Source organism: Triturus cristatus, chromosome 7, assembly GCF_964204655.1.
Source record: "Triturus cristatus chromosome 7, aTriCri1.1, whole genome shotgun sequence".
Lineage (NCBI taxonomy): Eukaryota > Metazoa > Chordata > Amphibia > Caudata > Salamandridae > Triturus > Triturus cristatus.
Genome location: NC_140590.1, coordinates 535,858,192 through 535,877,082, shown reverse-complemented (window position 1 = coordinate 535,877,082; position 18,891 = coordinate 535,858,192). Strand labels below are relative to the sequence as shown.

Sequence of the window (18,891 nt, the reverse complement as noted above, 5' to 3'; positions counted from 1 at the left end):
AACCAGTCGGAGGCAGTCAGGACCCTGTGGCGTATTGTCCGCTTCCGATGATAAACACTGACGTGAAAATATTATGCAAGGTGCTGGCCAAGCGACTCAGCCCACACATGGGTTATCTGGCTCACGAAGATCAGTGCCGATTTATCCTGGGCCGTAGCACGTCTATTAACATTTTGCACATAATGCACAAGACACAGGCAACCACTGAGGAGATGGCACTGGTATCCATCGTACTTGAAGAACAAGTTACTTACCTTCGGTAACGATATATCTATAAGAAACATTAGTTAGTTAGATTCCTCACCTTAGAATATCCCCAGGCATCAGGCTGGATCCGGAAAGATTTTTCGTCAGCAATACCCTTGCGCGTCGCTAGGCGTCGTCTGCGGCTCCGCGTTCGTCGTCGGCATCGTGATCGCCGCGATGACGTTGTCGGAGTACTTAAACGCCGCCCTCGCACGCTGATGTCAGTTCTTGTACATAGCTTTCCGCGCCAGGAACGCAGAGCCATGCAAGAGACCGACACTGGTGCCAAAAAATTCTAGGGCCCTGAAAGGGGTGACCTCAACCCTAGATATCGGTTCGCAGAACGGGGAGGATGGGTGGGTCGGTGAGGAATCTAACTAACTAATGTTTCTTACAGATATATCGTTACCAAAGGTAAGTAACTTGTTCATCTGAAAGAAACACATTAGTTAGATTCCTCACCTTAGAATAGATACCCCAGCAATACCAAACAGGGTGGTGGGTCTGCGAACCAAGATCACACCAGAAAGTCCTGGAGAACAGAACGGCCAAAGAAGCCGTCTCTCTGGACTTGGCTGTCCAGGCAATAGTGTTTGGCAAACGTGTGCAGCGAGGCCCACGTTGCTGCCTGACAAATGTCCTGCAAGGGGACTCTCCGGCCCAGGGCAGTGGTCGCCACTGTGGCCCGAGTGGAATGTGCCCTCAGCCCTGCAGGAGGTTCCTTTTTAGCTAAGGAGTAACAGGCCTTGATACACAAAACGACCCACCGAGAGATGGTTCGCTTGTGCACCGCCCGCCCCTTCTTAGCGCCCACGTAGCCAACAAAGAGTTGGTCGTCCACCCGGAACTGTTTGGTGCGGTCCAGATAGAAGGACAGCGCCCGTTTTGGGTCCAGACGGTGGAGCCTCTCTTCCTCTTTCGAGGGATGCGGAGGCGGAAAGAAGGTGGGCAGCGTAACAGACTGTCCGATGTTACCACCTTAGGGAGAAAGGAAGGACGAGTCCTGAGAACAACTTTGTCCGGATGGACAGAAAGGAAAGGAGGCTTAGAAGAGAGAGCCTGGAGCTCACTCACCCTTCTAGCAGAGGTGATGGCAACCAGGAAAGCAGTTTTAAGCGTCAACAGACGAAGGGGACAATTATGAAGGGGCTCAAAGGGAGCGCACATCAGAAACGTCAATACCAGATTCAAATCCCACTGAGGCATTACGAAAGGGACAGGAGGAAACAGGTGAGTAATGCCCTTAAAGAAGCGAGAAACAACAGGGGATTTGAAAAGAGAAGGCTGATCAGGAAGCCGTAAGAAAGCAGAAATAGCTGAAAGATAACCTTTAAGGATGCCCAGAGCAGAGCCCTGCTGGGCCATGCAAAGAAGAAAGAGGAGAACCTCAGAAAGAGGGGCGGAAAGGGATTCCACAGCCTTTGCTGTGAACCATGCCACAAATTTGTTCCACCTGCAGGCGTATACCGATTTTGTGGAGGGACACCTGGCTGCCAGAATAACATTACAGACTTCAGGAGGCAAGTCAGATGGCATCAACTGCCACCGCTCAATGTCCACGCATGGAGGTGGAGGCTGGACAGGTTCGGGTGGAGGACCGTCCCCTGCTGCTGCGACAGAAGGTCCTCCTGAAGAGGCAGTCGTATCGGGGGATCGATCGATAGACTGAGTAGCTCGGGATACCAGTATCTTCGTACCCAATTCGGAGCCACCAAGATGACTTGGGCCCGGTCGCGCCTGATCTTCTTCAGCACTCTGTGCAGAAGTGGTATAGGCGGAAAGGCGTACGACAGACCGCAACTCCACTCACGACGAAAGGCGTCCCCGAGCGAGTGCCGCCTTGGAAACTCCAACTCGCAGAACTGCTGACATTGCACGTTCTCTTTGGTGGCGAATAGATCTAACCAAGGCTCTCCTCACTGCCGAAAGAGGCCTTGCGCCATGTCCGAGTTTAGATGCCATTTGTGATCCATCATGCACCGGCGGCTGAGTTTGTCTGCTCTGGCGTTCAGAGAGCCCGCCAGATGTTGAACCACTACCAGGATGATTCCCTGATGTTCCAGCCATGTCCAGAGGCGCAGAGCATCCTGACAAAGGGTCCACGACCCCACCCCGCCCTGTTTGTTGCAGTACCACATGGCGGTGTTGTTGTCCGTGAACACCTGCACTACACTTCCCCGGACAGAGGGACAGTGCAAGTCGGATCGCCCTCAGCTCCAGAAGGTTACTACTACGTGCTCCGGTTGGGATAGGGAGAGGGATCTGCCACTGACCCAATAGCAGTCCGTGAGCCACCACTGCAACTGTCTCGCAGTGCCCTCCGAGATCAGGACGTGGTCGGACAGGTTGCCCCGATGCTGGGCCCACTGAAACTTCAGGTCCCACTGCAGAGCCCACATTCGCCATCTAGTGTGATGCACCAACAGGATGCAGGAGGCCATCAGACCCAGGAGCCGCAGCACCAACCTGACTGAAACCCGGGATAGAGGCCGAAAGATGGGAATCAGAGCCTGAATATCCCGGACCCGCTGTTCCGGAGGATAGGCCCGGAACTGCGCCAAGTCCAGAACCGCTCCGATGAAGAGGAGCTTCTGGGAGGGACTCAGATGTGACTTCGGCACATTGATGGAGAACCCCAGCAAATGCAAGAGGTCGGCCGTAGTCTGGAGGTGGGAGACGACTGCCTGGGGCGTGCCCGCCTTCAAAAACCAGTCGTCGAGATAGGGGAAGACTGGAACTCCCAATCTGCGCAGATGAGCTGGGACCACCGCCATCACTTTCGTGAACACCCGAGGGGCACTGATGAGGCCGAAGGGGAGCACGGTAAACTGAAAATTCTCTTGGCCCACCGTGAACCACAGGTAACGCCGGTGGGCCGGCAGGACGGGGATGTGGAAATAAGCGTCCTGCAAGTCCAACGCTACCATCCAGTCTCCAGGGTCTAGGGCAGCCAGAACCTGAGCTAAGGTGAGCATCTTGAACTTCTCCTTCCGGAGGAAGGCGTTGACGCTCCTGAGGTCCAAGATAGGGCGTAGGCCCCCTTTGCCCTTCTTGGGAACCAGAAAGTAGTGGGAATAACAACCACGACCTACTTCTGGACCAGGAACGCGCTCGATGGCCCCCTTGGCCAAGAGGGCCGTAACTTCCTCCTGCAGAAGTTGCAAGTGATCCCCCGAAATTCGGTGGCACTGCGTTGGCACGGCTGGAGGGGTCACCTTCGGACGATTTGCAGCACCCACCTGTCCGATGTGATGGTACGCCAGTGGAGCAGGTGATGGCGAACTCTGCCTCCCACTGGCCTGGAATGGGCCTGAAAGCTCGGACTAGGAGGGCTTTGAGGCGGATGCTGCTGGGGTAGATGTGGACAGACCGGCACGTTGTCCCCCTGTACCGCCTCGGCAGAAACCACGTCCGTGACCGCGTGGAGGTTGGTTCTGCGGCCTGTGGCTAGGCGGACGTGAGGGGGCGCCCCTTCCTTGGCCACGAAAGGGGCGAAAAGCGGAAGTTTGCAGGCGCGGGGCCGAGAGGCCCAAGGACTTGACCGTAGCCCTGGAGTCCTTAAAGCGCTCCAGCGCACTATCCGCTTTGTCACCAAAAAGGCGACTGCCATCGAAGGACATGTCCATGAGGGTGCTCTGGACATCCCCGGAAAAACTCGTGGACCGCAGCCAGGCGTGGCGACGAAGCGCCACCGTGGTCGACATTGCCCTGCCCAGCGAGTCCATTGTCTCCAGTCCACATCGGATTGCATGCCGTGCCGCATCCCGCCCCTCGGCAAGAGCCTGGGTGAGGCATGTCCGGGCCTCCTCCGGACACTGGGGCAGCAGGTCCTCCACCATATCCCACAGGGAGTGGGAGTAACGGTCCAAAAGGCACGCGGTGTTGATAGACCGCAACCCCAAACTAAGTGAGGAGAACAGTTTCTTCACAAACTGTTCCAACCTTTTGGATTCCCGATCCGGGGGAGCGGACGGGAAGGAGGTCTGGGAGGTAGAGGCCTGGATAACCAGGCTCTCGGGCGTGGGGTGCATGGACAGAAAACTGGGGTCGCCCGGTGCAGGGCGGTGGCGCCGGGCCACGTTCCGGTCCACAGGAGGAACTGTGGAGGGCTTGGACCAGGTGCCCTTCAGAACGTCAATCAGTGATTCATTAAACTACAGCAGAGGCTCCGAGGAGCTTGCTGACGGTTGGAGCACTTCAGTGAGGAGATTAGTCCTCACGGTCACAGCAGGCAGCTCCAGCCCCAGGGCTTCGGCCGCCTTGCGCAGCACCACAGAAAATGTAGCACCTTCCTCCGAAGCCACGGTAGGAGGAGAGATGAAGTCAGTGTCAGGGGAGGTGTCAAGACCACTGGTGTGAGAAGTTGGCCTGGTATATGATGTTCACTAGTTAAAGTGACCACCTTGTACCCTGCCAAGCAACCCTTATGGTGTGGTTGTAAGTCAACCTTTTCGGACTAGCTGCCCTAGTGGTAGCGTAGGCTAAGCAGTCTTTGAGGCTAAACTCGTGATGCGTGTTAAGCCAGCTGTTTTACCAAATGCAACCCCCTTTTATACCAATGAAAGGACACCACACAGATATATATTCAAAATATATATGTATTTATTTCTCAAAGTAACCCCTAGTCTCTTTATGAGCACAGGAGCACAAATCGTCAAACAAGATTATCACAGAATACACAGAAGTTGCACTTTATATGGATAGGCCCTGGTGGCCACTCGAACCATATACTAAAATAGTGGTATAAGTACCACGAACAGAAAAGGGAAAAGGCCTAGGGCCTCTAGAATCGCTGGGCCTACAAGGAGCTAACGTCAGTTAGTGACCAGGAGGTCCACGGGTGGCGTGTGCAGAGCAAATAGTCACACGCGTGCTCCCATAGGTTTCAATGGGTGCGTAAAAAGTACAAAGTTACTGCAAAGGAGATCTTCCGGGTTGACTAGGAACTTAAGATTTGGAACACAGGCACTAGAGATGTATTACTACACTTGGGCACCGGAGTACCAGCTTTACCTCACCCACAGGAAGCGGGTGCATAGGCCTCAAAGTGCGTCGGGTTTCTTCGATCCGTTCCGTTGAGCCTGGGACAAAGATGCTGCAGGCGGTCGGTCCGGGAGAGATGCGGTGGATCCAAGGGTGGATCGGAGTTGCAGAAGACCTGAAAGCAGAGGGGACAGTGTTCACAGTCACTAGCCAGTGACCGGCGTGGCACCAGGTAGGTACCAGGCGATGTCGGGTGCAAACAGGTGATGAGGGGTAGCTTGTCTCCGCAGCCACGTGGTCCCTGAAGGTCGACGACGTCCAGGAGTCGGCTCACGAGCTGTCCCACGCAGGCTCTCGCTGTCGGCGGTGTCGGCGACTTGGTCGAAGCAAACAAGCCTTGGCAAAAGCAATTGCAGGAGGATTCGGAAATCAGCTGTTGGTTCTGACCAGCAAGGTCAGAGGGATTGCTCCTTTGGAGAGGAGCAAGGGCCAGTCTGGAGCAACCAGACCAGCGGTGTTTTTCGTAGAGTTCGTCGCCAAGATGGCCACTAGCCAGCGGGCCAGCAACCGGTTAGGCGCGTCGAGTGGCAAAATGCAGAAGGGCCCCACGCAGATCGTGGAGATGCTGGAGGGCTCACCTTTGGTGCAAATGCTGCTCGAGAGTTGGGCTTCTCAGATCCCAAAGCACAACTTGGAGGGAGCCTCGGTTGTTGCACTTGTCAGCTTGTCGTAGTCGATCCAAAATGGCTGGCTCCACGTGTCTCGGTGCCTCCACGGGTCTCCTCTTTTCAGGGACTGTGGATCGGGCGGTGAGAGGTCTGGAGGTCCAGGTCTTGTCAGTCTCTGGGCTCGGGCTCCGGCGGGAGGCGGCGGCAAAGCAGACGTCGATTCGCTGGATGGTGCTTGCGTTAGCAAGGTGGTCACTCCCTGACCACAGGGGAGATTGGCTTCAGTCCTCTGTGCAGCAGAGCGTCGAAGTTCCCGTCTTCTTCTTAGTGTTAAGTTGATTTCAGGATGTCTGAAGTCTTAGGACACAGCTCCTACCTTTAAGCGGATTCTAGGGGCCGGACTACCTGCTAGGTCCCTCCCTATGGGTGGGACCAGGAAGGGGGGTGGTTACACCCCCAATCCTTTGTCCAGCTCGCCCCAGGCCCGGGACTGGTGTGCCCCAGGACCGGTTTGAACTGGCATATGCACCGAGGCTCCTTGTGAGCCACAGGCATGTCTGGTTTCTTTCAAGCCCTACCTGACCAATACACAAAATCCTGTCTGGGGTGGTGCACGCACCTCCCCTGGCAGGAAACCCTTTGTCCACACCTCCCAAGCTGGAAGGACTCCCAGCAGCAGGAGGGCAGACTTGTGTCTGTGGTGGCAGCATCCATTTTGTGGAGCTGAGGCTATGTCTGATTTTACCCGGGTTTCAGGTACTGTACATGTCGTGTCCCTCTAGAAGGGTGGAATGCTAACCCCGTCGCCAGAATTGGCGAGGGGTTAGTATTCCAATTCGTATGACACCTTACTCGACATGTTTTGATAAAGCCAAACCAAAGTTAGCATTTAACCGCGAGGTTCATAATGCACTTAAGAGTATATGGTATGACGATATCTGGAAACAGTAGAAGGAAGTTGTTCCGACCACTGCAGACAGGCTCAGCTCATGCCAGAGCACCATCTCACATGGAACCAAGCACTCTGCCTTCAGGATTGTTAAGGCCTGCCATAGGAGTGACTTATAGGTTACCAGGTGTCCCATTTAAGGTTAGGTATAGGTATACTACACCTAAGTAAGAGGTGATTACACCAACTTACCCCAGCTGAGTGATCAGCCAGTTGTGTCAAATTGTTAGGCCAAGCCTGGGGTGGCATAATACATGCTTCAGCCCTTGGCAGGCCTTGGGTACACCAATGCCCTGGGTACCTAGTGTACACTGGTACAGGGGCTGACAGGGTGATCCACTTCCAATTGGTTATGCACCTAGGGTGCATAGTTTTAATTTAGTAGAGAGAACAGCAGGCTGGGGGTCTGATTGGCAGGCCCACAGCCTCAATATGTCAAAAACCAGTGAAGCAAAAAGCAAAAATTTGGGGTGACCATAGGATAGCAGACCCTACTCTCCTACACAACCCCCCCCCAAACGCTGGGACATTAAACTAGCCTTGACCAGTCTCGTCTTCATGTCCTAAGTGGAAGTACCTGGAGAGACCATCTGCATTCCCATGGTCAGTACCTGGCCGGTGCTCCACTGTAAAGTCCATCCCCTGTAGGGAAATGGACCACCTAAGCAGTTTGGGGTTTTCACCCTACATCTGATTTAGCCACAAGAGGGGCTTATGGTCGGTCTGAATCTTGAAGTGAGTGCCAAACAAGTATGGCCTCAGCTTCTTCAGGGCCCACACCACAGCAAAGGCCTCCCTCTCAATAGCTGACCAATTCTTCTCTCTGGGGGTCAACCTTCTGCTAATAAAAGCAATGGGTTGGTCTTGACCATCTACATTAAGTTGTGACAGCACAGCTCCCACACCTAACTCAGAAGCATCTGTTTGGACAATAAACTCTTTGGAGTAGTCAGGACTTTTCAGGATAGGTGCAGAGCACATGGCCTCCTTCAGGTCATCAAATGCCTTTTGACAGCTTACTGTCCACTGAACCTTTTTGGGCATCTTCTTGGATGTCAGATCATTAAGAGGAGTCACAATGGACCCATAGTTCTTAACAAACTTCCTGTAGTACCCAGTCAAGCCCAAGAAAGCTCGAACTTGAGTCTGGGTGGTTGGAGGTGACCAGTCCTTGATGGATTGTATCTTACTCTCCAGTGGTTGAACTTGGCCTCCACCTACAAGGTGGCCCAAATATACAACCTTACTCTGCCCTATCTGGCACTTTGTAGCCTTGATAGTGAGGCCTGCCCTTTTGCAGAGCCTCAAGAGCCTTCTTCAGGTGGATCAGGTGATCCTCCCAGGTGGAGCTAAAGACAGCAATGTCATCAAGATATGCTGCGCAAAAGTCATCCAACCCAGTAAGGACTTGGTTCACCAGCCTTTGGAAGGTGGCAGGTGCATTCTTCAGACCAAAGGGCATCACCACAAACTGGTAGTGCCCACCTGGGGTTGAGAATGCTGTTTTGGCCTTAGACTCCTCAGCTAATCTGATTTGCCAATAGCCAGCTGTTAAGTCAAATGTGCTCAAAAACTTTGCAGAAGCTAGTTTGTCTATGAGCTCATCTGCCCTTGGAATAGGGTGTGCATCTGTCCTGGTGACAGCATTGAGTCCTCTGTAATCCACACAGAACCTCATCTCTCTCTTGCCATCTTTGGTGTGAGGTTTGGGGACCAGAACCACTGGGCTAGCCCAGGGGCTCTCTGAGGGTTCAATGACACCTAATTCCAGCATTTTATGTACCTCAGCCTTTATACAGTCCCTGACGTGGTCAGGTTGTCTGTAAAGCTTGTTCTTTACAGGCAGACTGTCACCAGTGTCCACCACATGGGTACACCAGTCAGTTTGACTAGGTATCAAGGAAAACATATGTGAAAATGATTGTAGAACCTGTCTACATTCAGTCTGCTGATGAGCAGTGAGGTTGCCTCCAAGGGTCACTCCTTCAACTGAGCCATCTTCCGGGTTCTGAGACAACAGGTCTGGGAGAGGGTCACTCTCTTCCTCCTGTCCCTCATCTGTAGCCATGAGCAAGCCCATGTCTGCCCTGTCAACATATGCTTTAAGCCTGTTAACATGGAGTACCCTGTGGGGACTCCTGGGAGTTCCTAGGTCGACCAGGTAGGTGACCTCTCCCTTCTTTTCCAGGATTGTATGGGGTCCAGACCATTTGTCTTGGAGTGCTGCTGGGGCCACTGGCTCCAACACCCATACCTTCTGTCCTGGCTGAAACTCAACCAAGACAGCCTTTTGGTCATGCCAAGCTTTCTGTAAGGCCTGGCTTGCCTCAAGGTTTTTGGATGCCTTCTCCATATACTCAGCCATCCTGGAGCGGAGACCAAGTACATAGTCCACTATGTCTAGCTTAGGCTTTTTGAGAGGTAACTCCCAGCCTTCCTTCACCAAACACAGTGGGCCTCTCACAGGGTGCCCAAACAACAATTCAAAGGGGCTGTAGCCAACTCCTTTTTGTGGGACCTCTCTGTAAGCAAACAGAAGGCAGGGTAGAAGGATGTCCCATCTTCGCCTGAGCTTTTCAGGTAATCCTTTGAACATACCCTTTAGGGTCTTGTTGAATCTCTCAACAAGCCCATTGCACTGTGGGTGATAAGGGGTGGTGAACTTGTAGTTGACACCACATTCCTTCCACATAGCTGTCAAGTATCCTGACATAAAGTTGGTACCTCTGTCAGATACTACCTCCTTAGGAAACCCCACTCTGGAGAATACTCCCAGCAGGGCCCTGGCCACAACAGGTGCTGTAGTGGTCCTAAGGGCAATTGCCTCTGGATACCTGGTGGCATGATCCACTACCACCAGTATAAATCTGTGCCCAGATGCAGTGGGAGGATCCATGGGACCCACTATGTCTATTCCCACTCTTTCAAAGGGGACCCCCACCACAGGTAGTGGTATTAGGGGGGCCTTTGTTGTGCCACCTGATTTGCCACTGGCTTGGCAGGTAACACAGGAGCGACAAAACTCCTTTGTATCTTCATTCATGTGAGGCCAGTGAAAGTGAGGGACAAGTCTGTCCCAAGTCTTGTTCTGGCCTAAGTGTCCTGCTAAAGGAATGTCATGGGCCAAGGTAAGAAGGAAGCCCCTGAATTGCAGAGGTATAACCAACCTCCTGGTAGCACCAGGCTTGGGGTCTCTAGCCTCTGAATAAAGGAGCCCTTCATCCCAATACACTTTATGGGTACCTTGAGCATTCCCAGCAGCCTCAGCAGCAGCCAGCTGTCTGAGGGGTTCAAGAGAGGGACAGGATAACTGAGCCTGCCTCAAGTCAGCCCTTGAAGGTCCCCCTGTCCCCAGAAACTCAACCTGATCAGGTTCAAGCTCTTCAGGGACAGTTCCTTCAGGGTCCTCTAGATCAGCTTCCTGGGAAGGCTGATCATCACTCTGAGGCAGGGGGGAAGGCACAGCCTTGACCCTCCTGTTCTTCTTCTTGGTAGGTGCTTGGTCCATTGTTCCAGGATCCAAGACCTGAGGTTCAGTGAGGCACTTTTTGGCCTGTGACCTGGTCACAGCAAGGACATGTGATGATATACCTAACATCTCTGCATGAGTCCTGTACTCCACTTCTGACCATAGAGAACTCTCTAGGTCATTGCCCAACAAACATTCTACTGGGAGGTCTGCACTAACCACAACCCTTTTGAGGCCAGTTACCCCTCCCCATGAGAAGTTAACAACTGCCACACTGTGTGAAGTAGTGGCATTGCTGGCATTGGTCACCAGGTAGTTCTCACCTGGTATGTACTGTCCAGGGTCCACAAAGCCTGGTGTCACCATAGTGACACTGGCACATGTGTCCCTGTAGGCTTGAGCCACTTTGTCATTAATTAAAGGAGTCTGTCTGTACTTGCCCAGGTTACTGGGGCTCACAGTCAGGGACAAATCAATGTCCCCATCACAGATCAAGACTGCCTGTGTCAGGGTTCTGTCTAAGTCAGAATCTCCTTCAGTTCCCATAGTGATTCCCACTACACCCTTTGTGTGGGGACCAACACTGCTAACAGTAGTACTGGGAGCAGGTGCCTTAGGGGCAACAGTGTTGGGGGCTCCACCCTTTTTGCAATCACTAGTCCAGTGAGTTGTATTCTTGCAATGATTGCACCAGGGTTTCTTTTGACCTTCTTTCTTCTTTTTGGACTGTTGGGACCCACCCTCCTTAGTAGTAGTTTGGGGCCCTGTTGAAGACTTCTGGTCTTTAGGTTTCTGATCTCCACCCTTTTGGTCTGTTTTCTTCTGATCACCCCCTTGGCCCTGGTTCTGGTTCTTTTGCTTAACCCTGGTTCTGACCCATTTGTCTGCCTTCTTTCCCAATTCTTGGGGAGAGGTCAGATCAGAGTCAACCAAGTGTTGATGCAGTTGCTGGTTTTGACAGTTATTTAAAATCTGTTCTCTCATCATCAAATTATACAATCCTGTAAAATCAGATACCTTACTTCCCAGCAACCAACCCTCCAAAGCCTTAGTGGCACATTCAACATATTCAGACCAGTCCTGAGTCTGTGTCTTTTGGGTGTCTCTGAACATTAACCTGTACTGTTCAGTGGTTAAGCCTAACCCATCTACCAGAACACTCTTGAGGACTCTGTAATTTCTGACATCCTCTTCTCTAACAGTGAGGAGTCTGTCTCTGCCTCTTCCTTCAAAGGAGAGCCAGAGGATTGCTGCCCACTGGTCTTCAGGAACCTGCTGTACTTTGCAGGCTCTCTCAAGAGCAGTTATCCATTTGTGGATGTCATCCCCACTTTTGTAGGGGGGCACAACCTTAGACAGGTTCCTATTATCAAAGACCCTATCTTTGTCCTTAGGGACAATGCTGCCACCAGTGGGTATAGACCCACTCTCTCTAGGTTGCCTAGCCTTGTTCAGTTTTTCTTCCATCAGGGCTACTTCTAGCTCCTGCTTCCTGATCCTCAGCTGGGCTTCCTGCATTCTGGCCTCATGTTCCCTCCTCTGAGGGGTGGTCATCCTTTTCCTGGAGTGACCTTGAGAGCCTCTAGAGCCATGAGAAGCATTGGAGTCACCTGAGCGATTCCTTTGCCTCCCAAGCCCTGTGTTAAGTCCACTGGGGAGATCCAATGGGGTGAACCCATTGTCAGTCCCCAATAGCCTTAGTTTAGCTGGGCCAAGTATAATACTTGGCACTGGGCTAGTTCTCCCTTCATCATCACTACTTTCTGTATCCTCACCACTTTCCTCCCCTGTAGTATGGTTCTCATCTAAGGGATGGCTATTGGAACTGGGTACCTCTGTAGCATCTTCAGAAGGGGGGCCTCCTGTTCCTGACCCTAAGGGGGCTAACTGGGAAGCTTTCCTGAGTTCTCTCTGATTCTCATCATTCTGTAAGAGTTCTCTGAGCTCAGCAGAGGTAGGGTTCTTGGGCTGTTTAAGGCCTCTAAGAGTTGCCAAATGCCTGAGCTCATTCTGGTTAAGGGTAGCAAAGCTGGATGGTGCCCTCTGGGGGTCACTCTCAACAGAGATGGGTACAGTGGACCCCTCTGCCCCGGCCATTGCTCTTAAGTGTGGGTGGATGTGTTGCAATCTACCTACACTTGGGTTTACCTACTAAACCTATCTAGTAGTTGTAGTCAGGGTGTGCTACTCCCTTTGCTCTACAACAACTAAGTTCAGTAGAACTTATGTATATCTAATCTTGTTTTATATGTACCTACAGGTACCTATGTGATCTTTCAATTGGTAACCAAGAGATTACAATGGTAAAACACAGCAAGCTCAAATCCAACCGCTGCTCACCAATGTGAGAAGTTGGCCTGGTATATGATGTTCACTAGTTAAAGTGACCACCTTGTACCCTGCCAAGCAACCCTTATGGTGTGGTTGTAAGTCAACCTTTTCGGACTAGCTGCCCTAGTGGTAGCGTAGGCTAAGCAGTCTTTGAGGCTAAACTCGTGATGCGTGTTAAGCCAGCTGTTTTACCAAATGCAACCCCCTTTTATACCAATGAAAGGACACCACACAGATATATATTCAAAATATATATGTATTTATTTCTCAAAGTAACCCCTAGTCTCTTTATGAGCACAGGAGCACAAATCGTCAAACAAGATTATCACAGAATACACAGAAGTTGCACTTTATATGGATAGGCCCTGGTGGCCACTCGAACCATATACTAAAATAGTGGTATAAGTACCACGAACAGAAAAGGGAAAAGGCCTAGGGCCTCTAGAATCGCTGGGCCTACAAGGAGCTAACGTCAGTTAGTGACCAGGAGGTCCACGGGTGGCGTGTGCAGAGCAAATAGTCACACGCGTGCTCCCATAGGTTTCAATGGGTGCGTAAAAAGTACAAAGTTACTGCAAAGGAGATCTTCCGGGTTGACTAGGAACTTAAGATTTGGAACACAGGCACTAGAGATGTATTACTACACTTGGGCACCGGAGTACCAGCTTTACCTCACCCACAGGAAGCGGGTGCATAGGCCTCAAAGTGCGTCGGGTTTCTTCGATCCGTTCCGTTGAGCCTGGGACAAAGATGCTGCAGGCGGTCGGTCCGGGAGAGATGCGGTGGATCCAAGGGTGGATCGGAGTTGCAGAAGACCTGAAAGCAGAGGGGACAGTGTTCACAGTCACTAGCCAGTGACCGGCGTGGCACCAGGTAGGTACCAGGCGATGTCGGGTGCAAACAGGTGATGAGGGGTAGCTTGTCTCCGCAGCCACGTGGTCCCTGAAGGTCGACGACGTCCAGGAGTCGGCTCACGAGCTGTCCCACGCAGGCTCTCGCTGTCGGCGGTGTCGGCGACTTGGTCGAAGCAAACAAGCCTTGGCAAAAGCAATTGCAGGAGGATTCGGAAATCAGCTGTTGGTTCTGACCAGCAAGGTCAGAGGGATTGCTCCTTTGGAGAGGAGCAAGGGCCAGTCTGGAGCAACCAGACCAGCGGTGTTTTTCGTAGAGTTCGTCGCCAAGATGGCCACTAGCCAGCGGGCCAGCAACCGGTTAGGCGCGTCGAGTGGCAAAATGCAGAAGGGCCCCACGCAGATCGTGGAGATGCTGGAGGGCTCACCTTTGGTGCAAATGCTGCTCGAGAGTTGGGCTTCTCAGATCCCAAAGCACAACTTGGAGGGAGCCTCGGTTGTTGCACTTGTCAGCTTGTCGTAGTCGATCCAAGATGGCTGGCTCCACGTGTCTCGGTGCCTCCACGGGTCTCCTCTTTTCAGGGACTGTGGATCGGGCGGTGAGAGGTCTGGAGGTCCAGGTCTTGTCAGTCTCTGGGCTCGGGCTCCGGCGGGAGGTGGCGGCAAAGCAGACGTTGATTCGCTGGATGGTGCTTGCGTTAGCAAGGTGGTCACTCCCTGACCACAGGGGAGATTGGCTTCAGTCCTCTGTGCAGCAGAGCGTCGAAGTTCCCGTCTTCTTCTTAGTGTTAAGTTGATTTCAGGATGTCTGAAGTCTTAGGACACAGCTCCTACCTTTAAGCGGATTCTAGGGGCCGGACTACCTGCTAGGTCCCTCCCTATGGGTGGGACCAGGAAGGGGGGTGGTTACACCCCCAATCCTTTGTCCAGCTCGCCCCAGGCCCGGGACTGGTGTGCCCCAGGACCGGTTTGAACTGGCATATGCACCGAGGCTCCTTGTGAGCCACAGGCATGTCTGGTTTCTTTCAAGCCCTACCTGACCAATACACAAAATCCTGTCTGGGGTGGTGCACGCACCTCCCCTGGCAGGAAACCCTTTGTCCACACCTCCCAAGCTGGAAGGACTCCCAGCAGCAGGAGGGCAGACTTGTGTCTGTGGTGGCAGCATCCATTTTGTGGAGCTGAGGCTATGTCTGATTTTATCCGGGTTTCAGGTACTGTACATGTCGTGTCCCTCTAGAAGGGTGGAATGCTAACCCCGTCGCCAGAATTGGCGAGGGGTTAGTATTCCAATTCGTATGACACCTTACTCGACATGTTTTGATAAAGCCAAACCAAAGTTAGCATTTAACCGCGAGGTTCATAATGCACTTAAGAGTATATGGTATGACGATATCTGGAAACAGTAGAAGGAAGTTGTTCCGACCACTGCAGACAGGCTCAGCTCATGCCAGAGCACCATCTCACATGGAACCAAGCACTCTGCCTTCAGGATTGTTAAGGCCTGCCATAGGAGTGACTTATAGGTTACCAGGTGTCCCATTTAAGGTTAGGTATAGGTATACTACACCTAAGTAAGAGGTGATTACACCAACTTACCCCAGCTGAGTGATCAGCCAGTTGTGTCAAATTGTTAGGCCAAGCCTGGGGTGGCATAATACATGCTTCAGCCCTTGGCAGGCCTTGGGTACACCAATGCCCTGGGTACCTAGTGTACACTGGTACAGGGGCTGACAGGGTGATCCACTTCCAATTGGTTATGCACCTAGGGTGCATAGTTTTAATTTAGTAGAGAGAACAGCAGGCTGGGGGTCTGATTGGCAGGCCCACAGCCTCAATATGTCAAAAACCAGTGAAGCAAAAAGCAAAAATTTGGGGTGACCATAGGATAGCAGACCCTACTCTCCTACAATTGGCATCCCCCAGTTCGTCGGCCCGGTCCTGAGATAACTGTCCCTGCCGGGCCAGAGGGTCCTCAGACCCCTCCCAGTCGTCACCGTCATCCGATTCCTGGTATACAGGTGGAGTGATCGGAGCTGGGCGGAAGATGAAACTGCCACCTATCGGCGTCGGGTGCGGCGCCGCTCATATGCCGGGCCCGGACCGGGACTAAACCGGGGAACGACGTTGTCCGAAGGCGGCGCCGGGGGCGGCACCGGAGGAGTCAGCGCCGGCGGAGGGGTCGTGAGGTCGACCGGTGCCGACTGGGATCCAGGCCTGGATCCCTCGGGGACCTGCGGCATTGGGACCGGAGTCGACGATGGAGCCGGGGCCGAAGCTGCCGGCTCGCTAGGCCTCCCAGTCGAGCCCGCGGGGCCCGAAGGCGCGCCGGCTGGCGTCGACGGCGGAGCCAAGTTCCTCATGGCCATCCGCCGGAGTCGCGTCAGTCCCAGGGACCGTAGGGTATGGGGGTGGACGGGACTCCTGCGGCTCCGACGGAGATGCGTGGGTGGTGCCACCTGAACCCTCAGCCGAGTCGCGCGACCGGCGAGGGGAGCCAGAAGAGCGAGGTCGCCTCTTCGACTTCTTGCTGTGCTTCGACTTACCGGATCGCGAAGACTTGGACCCCAAAGAGCGGTGATGGCTGCGGCTCCGCGACCGGTCCCTCGACCTCCTCCTCGACCGGGACCTTGAACGGCACGGAGCCGACTGCCGGAACTCGAGCAGCTTGCGGGACCGCTCCCGCCTAGCCTTCGAAGTCGAGGCCCGGCAGTCGAGGCACGAATCGGCATCGTGGTCGGCCCCAATGGCAATAGAGGCACCGGCGGTGGTGGTCCGTGACCGACATCAGTCGGTGACAGGAGTCACAAGCTTTGAAGCCAGGCATCCCTATCGGCACCAGAGTCGAGGTCAACGAAGAATGGAACCAAAAGAGTTCAAAAAAGTTTAGTCAAAAAGTGACTAAAAGGGTATGCTCTTCCCGGATCGGCACTTACTGGCGCGGAAAAAAGAAGAACTGACGTCAGCACGCGAGGGCGGTGTCTAAGTACTCCGACGTCATCCCGGCGATCACGATGCCGACGACGCACGCGTAGCCGCAGACGACGCCTAGCGACGCGCAAGGGTATTGCTGACGAAAAATCTTTCCGGATCCAGCCTGACACCTGGGGATATTCTAAGGTGAGGAATCTAACTAACGTGTTTCTTTCAGATAAAGCATTCAATACGGTGGACTGGGCATACCTGCTGGAGGTACTGAGGGTATCAGGGTTCGGACCACACTTCTGTAAGTGTGTTAGAATACTGTACATGGAACCAAGTGTCAGGGTTCAGCTGGGTCAGACTAGATCCGCGCAGTGATTACTGGTGCGAGGCACGCGGCACGGATGCCCCCTATCCCCGTAGTTTTTTGCCCTAGCCATAGAGCCCATGGCGGTATGGGACAGACGAGATCTCGACCGTTGGGGAATACAAAAAGGGAATGGTACGCTATATGCGGAGGATGCACTGTTTAATGTTGCACCCCCCCCCCGTAAGGCGATTCCCAAACTCCTGAAGCTCTTAGATCACTTTACAATATATTCAGGATTGCGCCCTAACAGGCATTAGTCTTTGGTGTTCCTGCTAGCAGGGCTGAGGGACCATAACACAGAGGAATTGCCCAGTTTAGGGTTGAGATGGGAGACGGGCTACTTCTGGTATCTGGGAATACAGCTAGCACACGGGGAAACACAAATGCTCCGTTTGAACATGGCCAAGGTACTGGAGTCCCTGAAGCGTTCAGTAGCATTCTGGAATACGCTGCCGCTGTCCTTAATGGACAGAATAGCCGTGGCAAAAATGGTGGTACTGCCTCGATGCCTTTAAGCCCTCAAAACTTGCTATGCAATATCCCCATCTCGGTATTCAGACAACTGAAAACCATCTTGATATCCCTTTTCTGGGCGGGGAAACATCGCAGAGTAGCACTGCAGGTCCTCTCAAAGCACTACAAGGATGGGTGGCTGGAGACACCCAGGTTGTACCTATACTACTATGCAGCGCATCTTCAAAACAAGGCGCAGTGGTTAGATGAGGAAGATAATTGGGAGAAGCGCCTACTCAGCGGTCAAGTGCAGCCAGAGAACTTACCTATTATATTGATGGAGGGGGCAGGTGCAAGCGCAGATCTACCATACATCTTTAAACTAATGGCATTCATATGGCAAAAGTTAGTGGAACGGGTACTCAGGCATGCACCATTTCACCAGGAGTTAAACCACTGGCATTTGGGCCTAGTGCTTAAAATGGTTGAGAATGTGTCCTTCCAGGCTTGGAGAGAGGGCGGTTGTCTGGGTCTGGCGGATTTGTACGTAAACAACACATTCATCACATTTGAACAGGCGTGTGATGGTTTCGACCTGGGGCAGGAGCAGTATATACAATATGCGGGCCTGGTGGAACTGGTCAGGGTTACATGGCCTACGTATCTAACCATGCCTCAAACGACTGAGACTCTGGATGTGTTGCTTGCATGTGGTAGTGGGCACAAGTTGGTATCACTGCTATATAAAGCTGTGAGGGCAGATTCAAGGTCTCCTGCCGTTAAGGCATGGGAAGCTTGAAACGAGGATCTACAATCTCCGTTGCTAGAGAAGAGCTGGGTGAGGGCATGTACATTAACACGTAAAGTGTCATGCAATGCGCGCCTAAAACTGTTGCATTATAACTTCCTGCAGCAGGTGTACATAACCCCAGTGAGGCTACATCATATAGATCTGACTCGTCCTCATGAATGCCCTAGATGCAACAGGACTCAAGCAGGGTTTCTGCATATAGCATGGGAATGATCCGAGATGCAACAATATTGGGTTAGTGTGGTAGCGAAGGTACGCAAAGGGGTAGGTATCTAAGTGGAGGCTAAGCCAGAGCATTATCTCTTGGAACTGATCCTGAAGCCCAAGAAACTTCAAATGGCTTATAAATTGCTACAATTGACCTTGGTACGGGCCAAACGGAGGGTAGCTATATGCTGGATGAGCACACGAACCCCGGCATCAGAGAGCTGGATAAGAGATGTATGTGAATGGTCTCTTCAAGAAGAATTGCACATGAAAGCTTGTAGAAAGGATGAAAACACACCCAGGACATGAAACTCTGGAGAGAATTATGCCGGGAGCTTATTAACCCAATGGGAAATGGAAGTGGTCAGCATGATACCTCTGATAGTAACAGCAAAACATAAAATTAAGATTTGTATTATACTGAAATTATGTATGATGTTCGCTTTATCTACGTTCACTGTATGGCATGTTCTTACTCACATTTTGTCGTAGATAAACATGCATGATTGATTGATATGTCACTGAACTCTGCCACTATATGGAAACAACTGGATGGAGATATGTTGAAGACTGTGTACGCCTGCTCAGTTGTTTAAAATTGAATAAATAAAGTTTTTAAAAAAAAGAAAAC

The 18,891-nt window shown here is 52.4% G+C and overlaps 1 protein-coding gene across 3 annotated transcripts in view; it reads right to left on the bottom strand.

The window, feature by feature from the left end:
• The window catches only part of QRICH2 (glutamine rich 2), a 450,378-nt gene that overhangs the window by 114,815 nt on the left and 316,672 nt on the right, over positions 1-18,891 (bottom strand). The gene's annotated exons all lie outside the window — the stretch shown is intronic.